The 17740-nt window shown below is 33.1% G+C and overlaps 1 protein-coding gene and 1 long non-coding RNA gene across 2 annotated transcripts in view; both read right to left on the bottom strand.

The window, feature by feature from the left end:
* The window catches only part of LRRIQ3 (leucine rich repeats and IQ motif containing 3), a 168025-nt gene that overhangs the window by 66147 nt on the left and 84138 nt on the right, over positions 1 to 17740 (bottom strand). The window lies entirely within an intron of this gene.
* Positions 11658 to 15975, bottom strand: LOC110744077. The gene is made up of 3 exons (XR_002524180.2): positions 14792 to 15975; positions 14504 to 14605; positions 11658 to 11738 (listed from the first exon to the last, which is right to left on the bottom strand). It is a non-coding gene; the product is annotated as an uncharacterized LOC110744077 (long non-coding RNA).

The following is a 17740-nucleotide window of genomic DNA, read 5'->3' on the forward strand; positions in this document are numbered from 1 at the left end:
ATCTCTCTTACACTGAATAAATAAAAATTCATTCTAAGTAAGTGGTAAAGAATGGTGCTTTTATTGATCTTATTATCTTTTTCATTAGAAAAGGATGAACAGCTCAAAAGTTTTGCATTAGCAGTCTCTGCAAAACAATTTTTATGATGATATGTTTCATTCAATTTAAGAATTGTAACATTAGCTTTCTTATATGGGGAAGGAAATAATATCATGAACATTTTAATGCAAGTTTAAATTGTTAATAAATGTTAGCTTGAGTGAATTACTAAGTGTATTTCTCTTTTCAACTTTACACTTATCTTGTGTGTACAGCTGATATCCCTAGTGTCCAATCAGAGACAAGTTTTCATCCTGTTGTCCAATGAATGATGTGCATAATTCCTTTTGGCACTGATGAGAGATGAATACACACATCCAGCCCACTTCAGTGAAAATTGACCCATAATTTTTTTTTATCCTGAAGAAAAATACAGTAATAAAGTTTAAAGATGGAAAAAAATAGTTAAACTCTTGAGGTGTACCACTAGTTAACAATAATCAGCAAACATTACATTTTGCCTGGAGGACAGTGCGCTCAAGATTTGCTTTTAAGTGCTCATGAATTCTAATAATCATGGCTCTCCAAATGATAGCAAGAAACCTAAACATGTGAATTTTCACATTTCAATGAGCTCAACAGTTAAAATTCAAAAGGAAAGGCACACTTTTTAATTATTTTCTTCTATCTCTACTGTCCACGAATATTTTTCTTGTGAAATGAGCGTATGCATTTCTGACAAATATTTAGCAGTTGAGAATATATATTTATTTCCCACAGAAAGACAAAAAGTGCAGATCTTATGTAAAACTCCAATGCTGTCTCTGCAGTAGTATTTTCAAGATTATATCAGAATTCTAAGAATTAAGTGGAAAATGACTTGGCATACTGAGGCAGACTAATTGTCCTACATACCAAATATTTTACCTCTAATAGTAGTAAAAAGAAACATGCTATTAAAGTTGTTTATCCACCAAAACATTTTAATTTTCTTTAATAATCCTTAAGAATCTACTATTCATTAATTTATCTATGTGATTTATTTTTGGTCTGTTAATATCATCAGCCTATAGAATTTCCAGAATAATGAATTTCATTATAACGACCACAGTACTGGTAACCCCCTTACTTTATCTATCTTTGAAGGGTATTCCAAGTTCTAGTATAACAGGACTGTCAAGAATATCGGTTTTATTTCTATAGCTCATAACTTTATGCTTTATTCTTTGACTTGCATCTTATAATTTTAATGTATTTTCTTTCAATGATTCCCTTCAATCTTCCCACCCACCTACAAATATCACAATGATAAGCAGATTCTGTTAGCTATTATTTTATAGCAGGGCAGTAGAATAATGTTTTCACAAAATATATGGAAATGATTATGTGATTTGTAAGTTGAAACACAAAACAATATAAATAGAATTTGGATTATACTTTTTAAATGCAACAGATATTTTAAATACTTTTTAAATGCAACAGATATTTTAAATGCAACAGATACTATTTTAAATAAATAAATAAATATTTTTTGAGCACATGCTATGTTCGTATCACTGTGCTAGGTACAGGGTGGCAAAAACAAATAAAACACAACCTGCCATAAAATGGCTAATATTCTTAGTGTAAAAACATTCAAATAGAATAGTCACCTTAAAAGGAGGTAGAATATAAATAAATTTAAATAGAGACATACACAAATTAAACCTGAATAACCAATCAGAGAGACTAATTTCCTCTAATACTAAATGTGAACTTTACTAAAAGAGAGTGAATCTTTGTTCTGGATGACATCAGAGACTATATTATTTTATTTACCATTGCAAGTTGAAGTGAAGAGGGAAAAGATAAAGAGGTACAATCTTGGAATAAATTATTCTTAAATAAATTGAAGGAGTTGCCAGGAAGGAGGTTTTAACCTGGGAGCCCAGAATTTAACTTAAAGCAAATGAACCAAGGCTTTTTAGTGCCTACTTTAAGATAGCATAATTGTAGAACGAAGGCAGCGTGCCGGAATGGAGGTGAAGTGGAGAAGGACATATAGTGACGCTTTTTAATGTCAGACCTATCTATAAAAAAGAAGACTTTGCTCTAAATAAACGCCTGATTGATTCATAGGCACTAAGATCAAACAGTTAATTCTAACACACAATTCTAACAATGGAATCTCTCACACTATGTAGCCATGGTTTGCTTGTAGAATAAAACTGCTGGTAGAAATAAGGCTCCATCTCTGTAATCACCCTCTTCATCCTTTGGAGCTACTAAATCAACACAGACCCCACTCTCTTTCCAGTTTTAGTACTTGTGACAGGAGCTATTTAAGTCTCTTCAGACCAAAATTTAGAACTCTTTGTAAATTTAACTTTGTGAACAGCCTAACATATAATGCTGGTAGTTAGGTTTTTACCTCATTTTGAGACTTCATCACCCCTTTCTGCCTTTGTAATGTTTCCCAGTTTCTTCAAACCTGATATCTGCCTTGAGCCATTTCCCAAGCCTCTAATCTAGCAATCCAGTCTTTAGTCCAAGTTTTCTTCTTAAGACAATACTTCAGCATGGTGTCTGGGATTTGATACCTGATGACAGATTCCATTAACCAACTTTTAATCTTAACCTGGTCCAATTTCAATGTTGCTAAATATTTCATGCCAGTTGCTCAACTGTTTCTTGCCGTGTGGACAACAAATAGAGCTTACAGTACTCGCTGGATACCAGACTGACTCTCCTTTTCTAATTCCTAGTGCTATAACCATTCTGTCTCCTGTACTGTCATACTAGCTCAGTCCAACTTCTTCCTTAGTTCAACCTATTGTGTTTTAATTAATATCCATCACCTGTGAATCTCAAGATAAAGTATATGTTTAAGTTTTAATATGAGTAATAGGCTAAAAGCTCTGGAAGTTATGAAAAGATTGAGCTCGCTGGAAAGCATCTTAAAGAAACTGGGAACATGAGTTAGGCAGATGTGAAAGAGTAAAGAATACTTAAATTTACATTAGGAAAACATGAGGCAAACAAGTAATAACGGACAAAAGAATAACAAAAATGGTGAAGAGACAACAAAAAAACAATAAAACGGTAAGCCAAAACACCCATAAACTACTGTAATCTATAATCCTAGTATACTGTTTTATCTACGCTCCAGAAATTTTTCTACACTTTCTTGTCGTCTGTAACATTTCACCACCTACAAACTTTAGACTGATAGGTGTAAAAGTTTACTCTTTACTCTTTCCTTCATATCTTAATTACAATTAAATAGCATCCTAACATTTGATTGCTTATACGAAAGATTAAATAATAAATGTAACTTGTTTACTCCAAGTATTTTGATAAATATTATGCATATAACTGTGCATATGGTATTAAAATATATAGAGATAGACTTTCTATTGCCAAATAATCATTTTGAGTGCTCACGTGAAATTAAAATGCTCATTAACAGCCCTATCCACTTGTTTCCACATTTTGTCTCATACATCTCTATGTTTAAGATAATTTACCTTCCATTAACACATTTGCCAAGCTACTTCTCATTTCCACAGCTTTGACCATATAGTTTTCTTAGTTAGCATTTTCCTTCATCTGTTCCTTTGAATAGTACTATTAAAAATTTTATCTTTTTTTTTTTTAACTTTTTTGCTTTCATTTTTTTCAGTGATTCACCACAGAGTTGGTGCTTAATTATATAGATGTATTGGTCTCTATTTCATCTGTGTTCTTCTATTACCTCATCTAAAACGCTATTTCATTAAAAAAAAAAAAAAAAAAAAAAAAAAAGTCCACCCTTTTTAATTATCCCATCGCAGGTTGAGGTAAAAAAAGTACCTAAGAGCGTAGAATGTGAGATTTTTACCTAAGCTTTAGTACTCATGTAAAAACAATCTGTGTTGATATCTGTATTGATACTTATATCTATAAATTTGTGTGAGTATATATCTATTGACCTTTAAGTATATGAGCAAATATGATTTTTTAATTATAAAGACCATCATATTTGCATTATACTACGTGGCCTAACAGTAGGATAAATCAGTATTTCTATAGGTAAAAAAAATCATCAGGCCAGGGGCTCTGGCTCACAGCTGTAATCTCAGCACTTTGTGAGGCTGAGGTGGGTGGATCACGAGGTCAGGAGTTCGAAACCAGCCTGGCCAATATGGTGAAACCCTGTCTTTACTAAAAATACAAAAATTAGCTGGGTGCGATGGCAGGCGCCTATAGTCCCAGCTACTTGGGAGGCTGAGGCAGAAGAATCACTTGAACCCAGGAGGTGGAAGTTGCAGTGAGCCGAGATTGCCCCACTGAACTCCAGCCTGGGCAACAGAGTGAGACTCCATCAAACAAAAACATAAATTGTCTCTCAGGTATTTCAGGTATTTGAATATTCTTTCCACATGTTAACTCTCAGAAACTAACTCTCCACATAGATTTCTATCCATTATGAGTCTAAAAATTACAAACATTTCATAAATTATTTCAAAGAAAATAACACAACATTCACACACATGGAAGGAATTTTTTGCATGTGAATTTCTGAAATTTATTATAATAACATAAAACGCTTACATTTTAGGATAACAGGTTTAAATCCTAAGCAAAAGACAATAACAAACTATACTATTGAAGATTCTTAAGATTTCTTTGTCCTTCAGTAGTAGCATAACTTTTAAATAATATAAATTCTTCAATGTCAAAATTATATATACAGACATACATATCAATAAAATAGAACTTAGAATCCAGGAATAAATCCTTGAATATAGTCAATTGAATTCTGACAAGACCAAGATGATTCAATAGAGATAAGAAATTTTTCTCCACAAATAATGCTGGGACAACTGGATATCTACATGTAAGATAACAAAGTCAAACTTTAACCTCACACCATATGAAAATTAGCTCATGATAGATTATAGGTCTAAATATAAGAGCTAATACTATAATTCTGCTAATACTATAATTCTGCTAAAATATATATTCTGCTAATACTATAAACTCTTAGCAGAAAACATAGAAAAAAAATCTTTGAGGCCTCAACTGAAAGAATGGTTTCTTAGATATGACACAAAAAATAAAGGCAACAACAAAAAAATATAAATGGAAGTTTACCAAAATTAAAAGCATCTGGGATTTAAAGAGAAATCCATTGAGAAAGTGAAAAGACAACCCACATAATGAGAAAATAACTTACAAATTATATATGTGATAAAAGATTTGTATCAAGAATATGTAAAGAATTCTTACAACTCAATAACAAAAAGATAACCTATTATAAAATGATCAGAGGATTTAAAAAGTTCCCCATAGAAGATATACAAAGGGACAATAAATACACAAAAAGATGCTGGCATCATCAATTGCTAGGGGAATGCAAATTAAAGCCATCATGAGATTACGTTGTATCCAGTAAACAGTTATAATCTTAAAGACATAAAATAACAAGTATTGATAAGATTTTGGAGAAATTATAACTCTCATGCATTTATCATGTGAATGCAAAATGATACAACTGCTATGGAAAACTGTTGGGCAATTTCTCAAAAAGTCAAGTGTAGAACTACCATATCATCCAGTAATTTCACTGTTAGGTGTATACCCAAGAAAACTAAAAGCATATATTCATTCAGAAATTTGTACATGGATGTTTAGAGTAGCATTATTAAAAATATCCATGAATTAGAAGGAACTCAATGAATGAATGGAAAAACAAAATGTGGCATATCCATAAAATGGAATATTATTCGGCCATAAAAATAAACGAATTATTGATAAATGTTACAACATGGTTGACATGAGATTTGGGCAGCAAAAAAAAAGTGTTTCAACATGGATGACTCTTGAAAACATTATACTCAGTGAAAGCAGCCAGACATAAAATAACATATATGCATGATTCCACTTATATTAAATGCCAAGAATAGACAAATTCCCGGAGACAGAAAATAGGTTAATGTTCCCAGGAGCTGTAAGGAGAATTTCTAATGGGTATGGGATTTCTTTTGGGGAGTAATGAAAATTGTATTTAATTAGTGATGATAGTTTAACAAACTTGTGAATATACTAAAAACCACTGGAGTGAACACTTAAAAATGTTTTATTTTACGGTATGTGAATTATATCTCAGTAAAGGTGTTGTTATAAATTGTAAAGTTGGCAATGCAGCTTCAGTAGTGTTTGTCAAAATTATAACAAAATGTCAAAAATGTGAGATACTAAAAATAATTAACATAATAGCAAGAGACGTGAGAAAATTATTAAAATTTTTCAGGCAATTTAGGATTCACATTTTCAAAAACTATAACACTTTTTAGTATTTCTAATGGTAACTCAAGAATGTAAAAAGAAGCCAAGTAAATATAAATTTTACTGTTTTTACTGTTTGATAAAACTGAAGCTCAAAATAACTAAAATGCAGAAAATAACATGTTTATCATTAATTACTAGCTATAGCACTTCCAGAACTTTCATTTAAACTTGGTAATAGGATCTTACGCATATTCTCTCTTTGGGGATCCAAATATAAATTATTTGTTGGCATCTACAGAATTACAATAAATCAGGATTCAAGATGGACTAGTCAGAATAGAAGAAAAAACCTACAAAACAGTTTTTTTTTTTTAAATGATATAAATGCTTTTAGAATTTGCCTGTAGAAAGAAAACATCTTGACAATTATTAGGCTTATATTCCCTCAAATTTTAGGAAGTAATGTACAACATATACTGTTCATGGAAGTTCTAGGAAGATAAGCAAACTATGAGAGAACTTTCAAACTTAAAAATAAATTATCAAATTGGAACTTTAAAACTTAAAAATAAATTATAAAATCAACACAAAGTGCATCAGATTTAGTATTTAAAATACAGCTAAAACGAGAGAATGATTATCAGGTCAAAAGAAGACTGCACCAGATATACTTAGTAATGGAAATAAAATTTGGAGAGCAGAGACATCCATAACCAGGATAGGTTTAAATTGGATTAAATTCGGACTAATTCTCAAGTTTGAAAAAGCCCTATAAAAGATTTATTTAGGCCAGGCATGGTGGCTCACATCTGTAATCCCAGCACTTTGAAAGGCCAATGTAGGAGGACTGCTTGAGCCTAGAATTTCAAGACCAGCCTGGGCAACAACCTTGTCTCTAAAAAAAAAAAAAAAAAAAAAAAAAAAAAAAAAAAAAATTATAATGATAATAAAATAAAACTTAGCTGGGTGTGCGGGTGTGTGCCTGTATTCCCAGCTACTAGAGAGGTTGAAGTGGAAGGATTGCTTGAGTCCAGGAGGTCAAGACTGGAGTGAGCCATGAATGTGCTACTTCACTCCAGCCTGGGCAACAGAGTGAGACACTATCTCAAAAAGAATAAGTAAATACATAAATTAAAATAAAAGAAATTTAAAAGTGTTTTGAAAATTAGGAAAGAGCTATCAAGAAAGCTAGGACTTATCAGGTCAAAACTTAAGAGAAGGCAAGATCCCCCAGTAAGTCCTCAAAGATGCTTTTGTTCTGATAATATTTGAAGTTCAGGAAGAAACTAAACTATAACTTTGGTGGCTCAAGGAAATTAGGAATCAAAAATCCAATCCTATGTTCACCAAAGTAGAAGATTCTGTTCATAGTGAGCTGGAAACCCACACAGCTACAGCATGATACAAGTAAACATGTAATAAAACAGACTCTAAATTAAAATGATATCTGAATAATCCATAAAATCTCAAGGTTTAAATTGTAACATGGTCAAATATTGGTGGTGATTCACAGTTTCTAGTGGTAGAAAATGGAAACAATTTCTGGAGGAAAGTACCTTCATTCTATGGCCCAAAATTTTCACAACTGATATTTCAAATACAATGAGCAGTACACAAGACACAGTACACAAGATACACTGAGGTATCAAATGAACATGAACAGACAAAAGACTATAGAGTTACTCCGACTACTATTTTTCAATAAAGAATGAGTAATTTTGATATACCTGCAGGAAAAGAACAAAAAATTGTAATTTACTGATTAAATATAGCTAACAAGAAAATTAGTGAAATGGAAGAGTAGTGAAAAAAATTTCAGAAAGCATCAAGGAGGAAAAAAAAAGTGAAATTCACAGAATAGAAAAGAAGAACCATAGAGAATACAAGTTTATTAGTAAAAAGTAACAAACATCCTATTGCAAGATCTTTGACATCAGTGCAACCTAATTTTGCTTTAAGTGTCTCAGGTAAATAAATGTCTTAATAATTCAAGTTGAAAGTATCTATTTTATTTTATAATATTTTATTATAACATTGTATCTCCATTAAATACTTTCTTTACTTCTTGATTATTTCCTATTTGCTTTGACAATTGCTTTCCACAGCTACTCTGCAGCAAAGATTTATATTTTTTCTTCAATATTGGTTTTCCTTCATTTTCATAACAGAATCTCTGACTTTTGTCTGGGCACATTTCTGCTTAAGATAATGCCTATATAGTTCGGCCTTCCTTGCCGCTGAATGTAATGATACAACCAAAATCTGGCTAAAGATATATTGTGTGGCATCATTTAGAAACCTTACTTAAAACACAGTTACAAGTTCCCTTACACATTTATTTTCTATCTCTTCCTCTTTCTTGATGGCTGGAGTGTGCATGTGATGGGTGGAGTAAGTGCAGTCATTTTGGGTCATGAGGTACCATTTGACTGGAGGTCATGTGCAGAAAAGCAGGAGACAAAAAGAGTCGGTCACTAAGTACTGAGTGAAATAGTTCCATAATATCAGTCCTAGATTGTATACCTTTGGAGTTTTACATGAGAGGTGAACAAACATATTAGTATCATTTTAGATCTTTATTACACATAGCTGAATCTAATTTAAACTGATAGCAATATGTAGCTGGAAGTGGGATAGTACAGATGAAAGAAATGTAAAACATCTGACACTACCTTATTAAAGGAAATTGGGTAAGGACTAAAGATATTACAGGCTGAAGAGCTGGTGGCCCTTGTTTTTATGGCTTCAAAACATTTTCACTTTGGAAAGCAGGCTACATGCTAACTGAGTGTGTTCTGTTACTGAAATTGTCAAACAAATACCATATTTGACTGTGTGTTCGATGTTACTAGTACCTTTTATTTAAGTCTTTTGAGAGAAAAAAATCTGGGTTATATCCAGCCAGCCTGAAATAAGAGATGGAAACAAAATAAAAATTTTGATAAGGCAGGTACTCTTTGTAGTCTGCAGGTTAAGTTTACTGAGATTCTAGTGATTCAGGGTCTTGTGTAGATGAAAAAAACAACCTCTTTGTTCCTCAAATTGAAGCGGTTACAATAGGGGACTTCAAAGTAGAACTAAGACTTACACACAAAGATGTAAATGTCTGCAGGAAAGATGAGATTAAGAATTTTGTCTTCCCTCCAACACCCATTGTTTCAGAAAGTTCACCTATGGTCGCTATCATTAATTTGGAAGACAGGAAAATGAGTAGAGAAAAAAATCAGTAAGTGAAAGACCAGAAGCTTCAGGATTATAAACAATGTCTAAACAAGATCTTTCTGCTTACTTTCTACTTACCACAGAAACTACTGACATCAAATAAATCAGAAGCATACTAAGTTTTTGAAGGAAATGCATTACCAAAAAAAATAAAGTCTGTCCTAAAAATACCTGTGGTTTTTCAATCTCTATAGCAACCCACAGGCCCCTTAATCTATTAAGACTATGAAACTCCAACACTCAAGAGGAAAAAATTCTCTAATACCTACTTCTGATGTTGCCATAAATATGAATAAACAGGTAAGATGTTTTCACAGGGAAAATATAGGAGATTTTCCAGATGTGTTTATTTCAAGAGAAGAAAGTGTTTACTATTCCTATCAGACTGATTTGGTAACTGCTATAGGGGCAAAAACAACTGTGATTCCCTTTTCCAAATTAGAGTTTTATTATAAATATGCTGTTTCTATGCGACTTTATATGCTTGGTATGTAGAAGGTGAATATTTTATATTTTAGCTATAGGTTGCTAGACTATGAGTTGTTATATCTTGTCTTAGTGAAGCAGACTGGACATCTACCAGTATAACAATTGGAATTAAGTTTAGCTGCAGGTAGTGACTTACTCAATATAGGAGTATTTCCATCTCACATGAATATCTGAATGTAAGAAGACCAGGACTCGTATGAAAACTCTGCAATTTTCTGTAATCCAGGATACTTCCAGGTTTCCACTCATATGTGGCTTTCACTCCCATGGTCTAAAATGAAGTTCCAAGCCACAGGATGAAGGAAAGCAGAAAGAAGAGACAAAATCCATTGCTAACTGTCTTTTGGGGACATTTTTCAGAATCTGCCAAATACTTCCATTCATGACATGGTATGGTGAGCTGAATAGGGCTGCCAAATCATCTATGTCCTAATCCCCTGAACCCTGTGAATGTCACCTTATATATTAGTTGGGTAGGGCTTCCATAAAATACCATAGTCTGAGTGGTTTAAAACATAGTCTTTTTTTTTTTTTTTCTCACAGGTCTGAAAGTTGGAAGTCCAAGGTAAAGGTTCCAGCTGATTCAGCTTCTGATGAGGGCTGCTACTGGCTTGCAGATGACAGTCTTCTCCCTATGTCTTGATATAGTCTTTCCTCAGTGTGTGCACATAGGGTAAGGGGAGGAGGAGATTCTTAATCCTATCAGATCAGGGCCCCATCCTTATGACCTCATTTAACCGTAATTACTTCTTTAGAGTCCCTATCTCCAAATATAGCCACACGAGATTAGAATTTCAACATATGAATTTTGAAGGGACACATTCAACTCATGATACTTTGTAGGCAAAAAGATCTTTGCAGGTGTGATTAAGGATGTTGAGATGAGTTGATTATTGTGGTGTGCCTGATAAAATAATAAGCGTCTTTATAAGAGGGAGGCAGGACATTAGAGAGGATGTAAGAGATGAAATGACAGAAGCAAGAGGTTAGGGTGATGTGAGGTAGGGAATATAAGCCACAGAATATAGGCAGCTTCCAGAAACTAGACTAGGCAAGAAAACAGATTCCGCCCTGGAGACTTCGAAAAACATCAGCCATGTAAACACTTTGATTTAGCCAAGTAAAGCCAATTTTAGTCTTCTAGAACTATAAAGGAATAAATGTATCTTGTTTTAAGCCACCAAATTTGTAGTAATAGAAAACTAATATACATGGCGATACCTAATTGCTAGAGAAGCTACAAAATGCAAATTAATCCAGACAGCTAAAATTTGGGGATGCTATTACAGAGGAAGAGAGATATGATAGATATTAGAGAGCAAACATCACTTACTGCCACGAGAAATGATGGAATTTTTGCTATTATAGTGACATAAGCTTTTAGGTTTGCTTCTTTTGGTAGAGGCTTCGTGTTCTGTTTTGGAAAGGGTACATGCAAATGTTTGAAATTGTCCTTAAGTAGTCATTCCAATCTTATTCTACAATAAAAGAAACCCATGTTTTAGCTGGGCATTTGGATGGTCTGAATGAGACTATATTTCTTAGCCTCTTGTAGCCGTATGCTCAATTTGTGGCCTACCAGATAGAAGCAGAGTGTTGCATGGAAGATCCTAGGAACTTTCCAAAAGTAAACACAATCGTTATGCCCTCTTCTTCATTTCCTCTTCTTTCCGGCTGGTTAGAATGAAAGCATAATGAGTGGATCTGGTGAAACTATTGTGGACCACGAGATGACCTGCAAAATAGAGGCCTTGTACAGTGGAGCAACAGGATAAAAGGAGTGAAGAACTCTGAGAACATTATGATGCAGAGTTGTTATACCAGCGATGCACCGTCTATATCTTGATTTTTATGTGAGAGAAAAGTTGTTTTGTTTAAGTCACTATTAGGGATGATTACTCCCAATTCTAACTACTGCATTTTCTTCCTTCTTTATTATTTCTCTCATAGAACTGTTCATGTAAATTTTTACTCATGTCTCTACATACATATCCATGACATGTATGACAAAATTTTGTCTTTAAAAATGTAACATTAGTGAAGTTATTTAAAGGCATATGTGTTGTGAACTATTATAACTAAGATATTGGGGAGGAAACTTGTTAAATATATTATGCCTAAATAAATCTCAGAAGCAACTTACATTACGCACAGGAATTCTAGCTAATGAGTAAGAATGCTTTTTTATGTAGACAGCATATTCAATATTGGGTACTTTTGTACTCTAAATTCATAGTCATATATAACTACACCATGGTCACATGGGAGCACAGCAAATAAAAAATGTAAAAATACATTTAGGTTATTACTGTCAACTTTTAAGTTTATCCAAAACATTCCTAATCTAAGTGTTACTTTATCATCATATAGTTATATTTAAAAGGAAATGATAAAAATTATGTCTGATGGAGATGTTTAGCAGAGGTTCTCAAACTTTTTGGTCACAGAATTCCTTTATTTGCTTCAAAATTATGAGATCCCTAAAAATCTTTTGTTTATGTGTATTATATTCTTTCAATATTTACCATATTAGAAATTCAAAGTGTAAAATGTTTAAAGTATGTATTAATTTATGTAAAATAACAATAAGAAATCCATTTTATTTTCATGAAATTATACATTATAAAACCAAACTATATTACAAAATATCACTGTTAAGAGTGGGACTGGTCTATATTTTTAAGAATAGATGTAGTATCTCGCTTAATAGATAACCCAGATTTTCATATCTTTTTATATATTAAACCTCTTATTGTATCATGTCATGCAGGCTCTGGAAAAACTCCATGATACAGTAATGAGAGAATGAGAGTCAAAAAGGAAAACACTGTTTTAGTATTATCATAAAAGCTATATTGGTATGGTGGATCCTTTAAAAAGATTTCAGGAACCTAAGGTGGTCCCTGAACTACACTTTGAGAACCACTATTATACAGAATAACTATAAAGATAAATCTTACGAAACTGGACCAATTATAGGAAAGCCAGTCAAAAGGCATGAAAATTCTCAAAGTTGTAAGAGAATGCATATGATGACTATCAGGAGGACAAAGTAGATGAGAAAAAAAAAAATCTCCATAGTTTTATCTCAGATCAAGAGGGAAAATAATATTTAGAAAATAATAAAATGAAACTATTGCTCTCAAAATTATTTGATACAGTATTGTCTGCACTGAGGGGTAAATAAAGGTATAATGTTGAATATTTTCATTAAGAACTGATTTAAAAATCACCTAAGCACTTGAATAAACACAGTCTCAAAAATTATATAAAAAATGTCCAATTAAACTAATCATCAGGAAAATGCAAATCAAAACTGCAATAAGATATTACCTCATACCTGTTAAGATGGCTATTATAAAAAAATAGTAAAAGACAAGTGTTGGTAAGAATATGAAAAAGCTGAAACTCCTTTGCACTGTTTTTGAAAAAGCAAAATGATGTAGCAGCTATAAAAAGCAGGATGGAGGTTCTTCAAAGAATTAAAATTAGAACTATGATATGATTCAGCAATTCCACTTCTGGTTACTTATCCAAAAGAATTGAGATTGAGATCTCAAAGACATGAATACTTCCTAGTTCCTTTCTCTTACTCTTTCCCTTTCCTAGGACGTATTGTGGCATTAGATAAACCCTCTGTTCAACTCTCTCATTTCCCCAGCGATTTCTCTATTGACCTTGGCAATTCGCACATCTTTCTACCTCAGATTATGTATTAATCTAGCATCCACTTGCTGTTTTTCAAAACCAATTCTGCAATTACTTGGTTTAAAACCTTTCTTATCCACATATATGGAGCTAGGTATAATAAATGGTGTCAAAGTGAGGTTTCTCCAGAAAGGGCTATAGCCTCCCTTCTAAGCCATCAATATTGCTTCCTTGGACCTTTAAAGGATGGTCGGAAATTATCTTTAGCCTCTGGTAGCTCTAGTATCTTCCCCATAGATTCTTCTGATAAATATCTTATACGTCTACCTAAGTAGACACTAAAAACCACTACTTCTCAGAATTCCTAATACTCAAGACAACTCCAACTTCTTATAAGAGACCCCTTAGTTGCAGGTGGCTGATTAAACTGTACTTCAATGTGTATATTTCTCTCATATCCATTCTTTACAAAATCAACCTCTGCCCAGTGAGATTTCTCTAGCTCTTCCCCATCCCCTACAAGTTCCAGCATAGAACTTGCTTGATTGCAAGTTCTTACGCCTTATGCTTTACTACAGTGCTTGGAACATTGTAAATATTCAGTAAATACCCATTTAAAATAAATTGCATTACTGGTGGAACCCTAAAATGAGAGTTATACAATAACAAAGGTCAATTTTTAGAGTAGATGTAAGAATGTAATCACAAAGCTCATTTCTTAGCATTAGTTAAGCTAGAACAAATCCCAGAAGCTGAATAATAATAAAATTTTACTTTCCAGCATAAGGAAACACACTATTCCACAAAACAATGACATAAATTGACCCCAAAAATAAAAATACTTAAACATACTTTTTTTTTTAACATTCCATATTATAAAAGAGGGTGACCAGTTCCACATTTCCTAAATCTCATAGAGAATCAACTCCTTCACTGTTTTCTTAGCATCATTTTCTGTTGAACAAGATAAAAAAGAAGATGAGCGGTAGATTCAATATTTTGGCTTGTAATATTATGGAACTAATTATTCTCCCTCTGTCCTTCCCCCCTCCATATTTACCTGAATTTAAAGTAGACGTAAAATATTAAAAGCAATCAAATAAGACTAGTTCTTGATGTATAAAATTACAGCAACCTCACCCTGACTTGCCAGCTGTGTTCTGCATCACTCTAGTGAAAGCCAGCTACATAGACTGCGATATAAATGCACTTCTATGCTTTGCAATGCAGTAGTCCTGAGTAAGGTGAATTCTTCTCTTTCCTCTCCTATATAGGACAGGTGACAAAGTATCTCATTTTTCTACTAGTAAAAAGAAAATTACACCTCATCAAAGAATATACATAGATGGCAAGTAAGCATATGAAATGTTCGACATCATATGCAATTAAGGGAAATATAAATTAAAGCAAAAACGAGGTACTACTACCTACCTATTAATATGACCAAAATCCAAAACACTGACAATACCAAAAGCTGATGAGACCTTGTGGAGCAATAGGAACTCTTACTCATTGCTCATGGGAATGCAAAATGGTACAGCTGTTTGTATGACATTCTTGTCAGACAGTCCAGCAATTGTATTCCTTGATATTTACCAAAATGAATTAAAAACATGCCCACACACAAAAAAAACCTGCGTACAATATTTGTAGCAGCTTTATTCATAATTGCCAAAACTTGCAAGCAAACAAGATGTCCTTCAACAGGTGAATGGATGATCTTTCATACAATGGAATATTATTCAGTGCTAAAAATAAAATGTGTGCTCAAAGCCACATGCAAAGGCATAAAGGAGACTTAAACACGTATTACCAAGTGAAAGAAGCCAATATGAAAAGGTTACATACTGTATGATTTCAACTATATGACATTTCAGAAAAGGCAAAACTGTGGAGACAGTAAAAGGATCAGTGGTTGCCACGGGTAAGATAAGAAGGATAGGCAGAGGACAAAGAACTTTTAGGACAGTGAAACAATTCTGCATACTACAATAGTGAACACATACAATTATACATTTGTCAAAACCTATAAAGTGTACAACACCAACAGTGAACCGCAATGGAAACTACGGACTACCTGTGATAATGATGTGTCAGTATATCTATTTAATAAATTTACCACTGTGGTGTAGGATGTCAATTTGGGGGTATAGAGAAACTCTCTGTACTTCCCTCTCAACTTTGTTATGAAACTAACACTGCTTTAACAAATGAAGTTTATGAATTAAAGAGAAGAGAACTGATGATGTGGCGTAAAATATAAAACAGAGGTGCCTGAAGGCAATATTTCTATATTTATGTTGTCAAAAAAGTAAGTAATTTTTTTGTTCACAATAAAAACATTTTTATTTTGCAAATAAAACATATTTGAATTTTTAAAAAGAATGTGTAAACCTTTAGAAAGAAAGTAGTAACTATCTAAAATTGTATTAACTATGAACACTATTAATATCTTGCTGACTATACCTTAATGTATTTTTGCACATCTATGTGGTATGTGTGTGTGTGTGTGTGTGTGTGTGTGTATGGCCAGGCTGGTCTTGAACTCCTGGCCTCAATTAATCTATCCACCTTGGCCTCCTAAGTGCTGAGATTACAGACATGAGCCACCATGGCTGGCCTATGTGGTATAATTAAAAAGTTATTTTGTTTATATTTTTGAACCCTTATTAAAATTATAATAGATTTAAATACAAACAGCTCATCAGATTTAAATATATATATATATTTAAACCTTTAGAATAATACATCTAATAATAATTAATGGAAAGGGTTCATAGGGAGAATTGTATATGAGAACATTTAATTTTATTTGATCTTACAAAATGGCACTCAACATAGCATGCATATAGTTCCATGAGTCCTATCTATGGGAAAAATTAATCTTTAGAAGCAAAGCCAAAATCAATAAAAATATTCTAGAATTCAAGCAAATCAGCATTATGAAACCAATCTTACTTTAGTATAGCTGAAAGCCAGGTTATTTTATGTCAGGTGTTTTCTGGAGGTATACAAAGCCATAGAGTACAGGATGTGAACATTCAGTACATTAGAAGTGGTTCTGAGTAAGAGATCCCTTTCAGAAAGGTTGTATATGGTTACCCTATAGAAAGGTTTCCTCCTTTGTTGATAACCAGGGAGAATCAGGCACCCTCTCCAGAAGATTAAGACAGAGGGTGTGAAATTCCAATTTTCATGCCTCAAGGAGAAAGGGTATTGCTCAAGTTCTAAGAAAAAGATTAGATCATTATTCTAGGAAGTGGACTGTCAAAAAAGATAGAAATTCACCACATATAGACTGATTCTTTTCTTTCCACATGGTTGAAGCAGTAAAAGTTTCTGGCCATCACTTTCTTACTTCACAGATGCTTTCTCTCCTTCCTTACAACATAGGAACTAAATCAGCACAAGGATGCTTCAGATGTATGTGGCAGGGAGTGGGGATGGCCGGGGGAGGAAAAGAGGGGAGCTAGGCTGCCTCTGACATAAATATTTTGGGAAATGCCCCCATCTCTTTCCTTTTGGCTCCCATGGGTGTGACTCTCTCTCACAACATATTCCTTCTAAAATTCATGTTTGAAACATAGGAAGTAGATGAAAGAAGACTATTTATGCCAACAAAGTATAGATAATAAAGGAATTACAGCACAGTCCAGTCTAGGTTACTTACTATAAGTTTATAAGGAATTTGAAGTCAAAGCCCCTGTGGGGTTTTGGTGTGTTTGCTATTACTCCCTGAACATATATTTTGCTTAGAACAGCAGTAACCTCTAAGGGAAAGGATCAATGATACCAAAGCCGATTTTAAATATCTTTAGGCATCCTAGCAAACTTTTTCATATTAGTATTCAGATTTTCCTAAAATCTATCATAATAGTATACAAGTTTTCCTACAATTGGATCTAATTGAACTCTCACAGTTCTGTATTTATGCCAGCCTCATCTGTACAAGTCACAACAATGCTTTCGTATCTGTAAGCCATGGAAAAATAATGTCCCTAGTAAATGTTCCACATCCTCCATTTCTTCTATTCTGACCCAACTGCTTTTGTCAAATTCATTCTTCATGGTTTCTGACTTCTGGTTCTG

This window comes from Papio anubis, chromosome 1 (genome assembly GCF_008728515.1).
Source record: "Papio anubis isolate 15944 chromosome 1, Panubis1.0, whole genome shotgun sequence".
Classification (NCBI taxonomy): domain Eukaryota; kingdom Metazoa; phylum Chordata; class Mammalia; order Primates; family Cercopithecidae; genus Papio; species Papio anubis.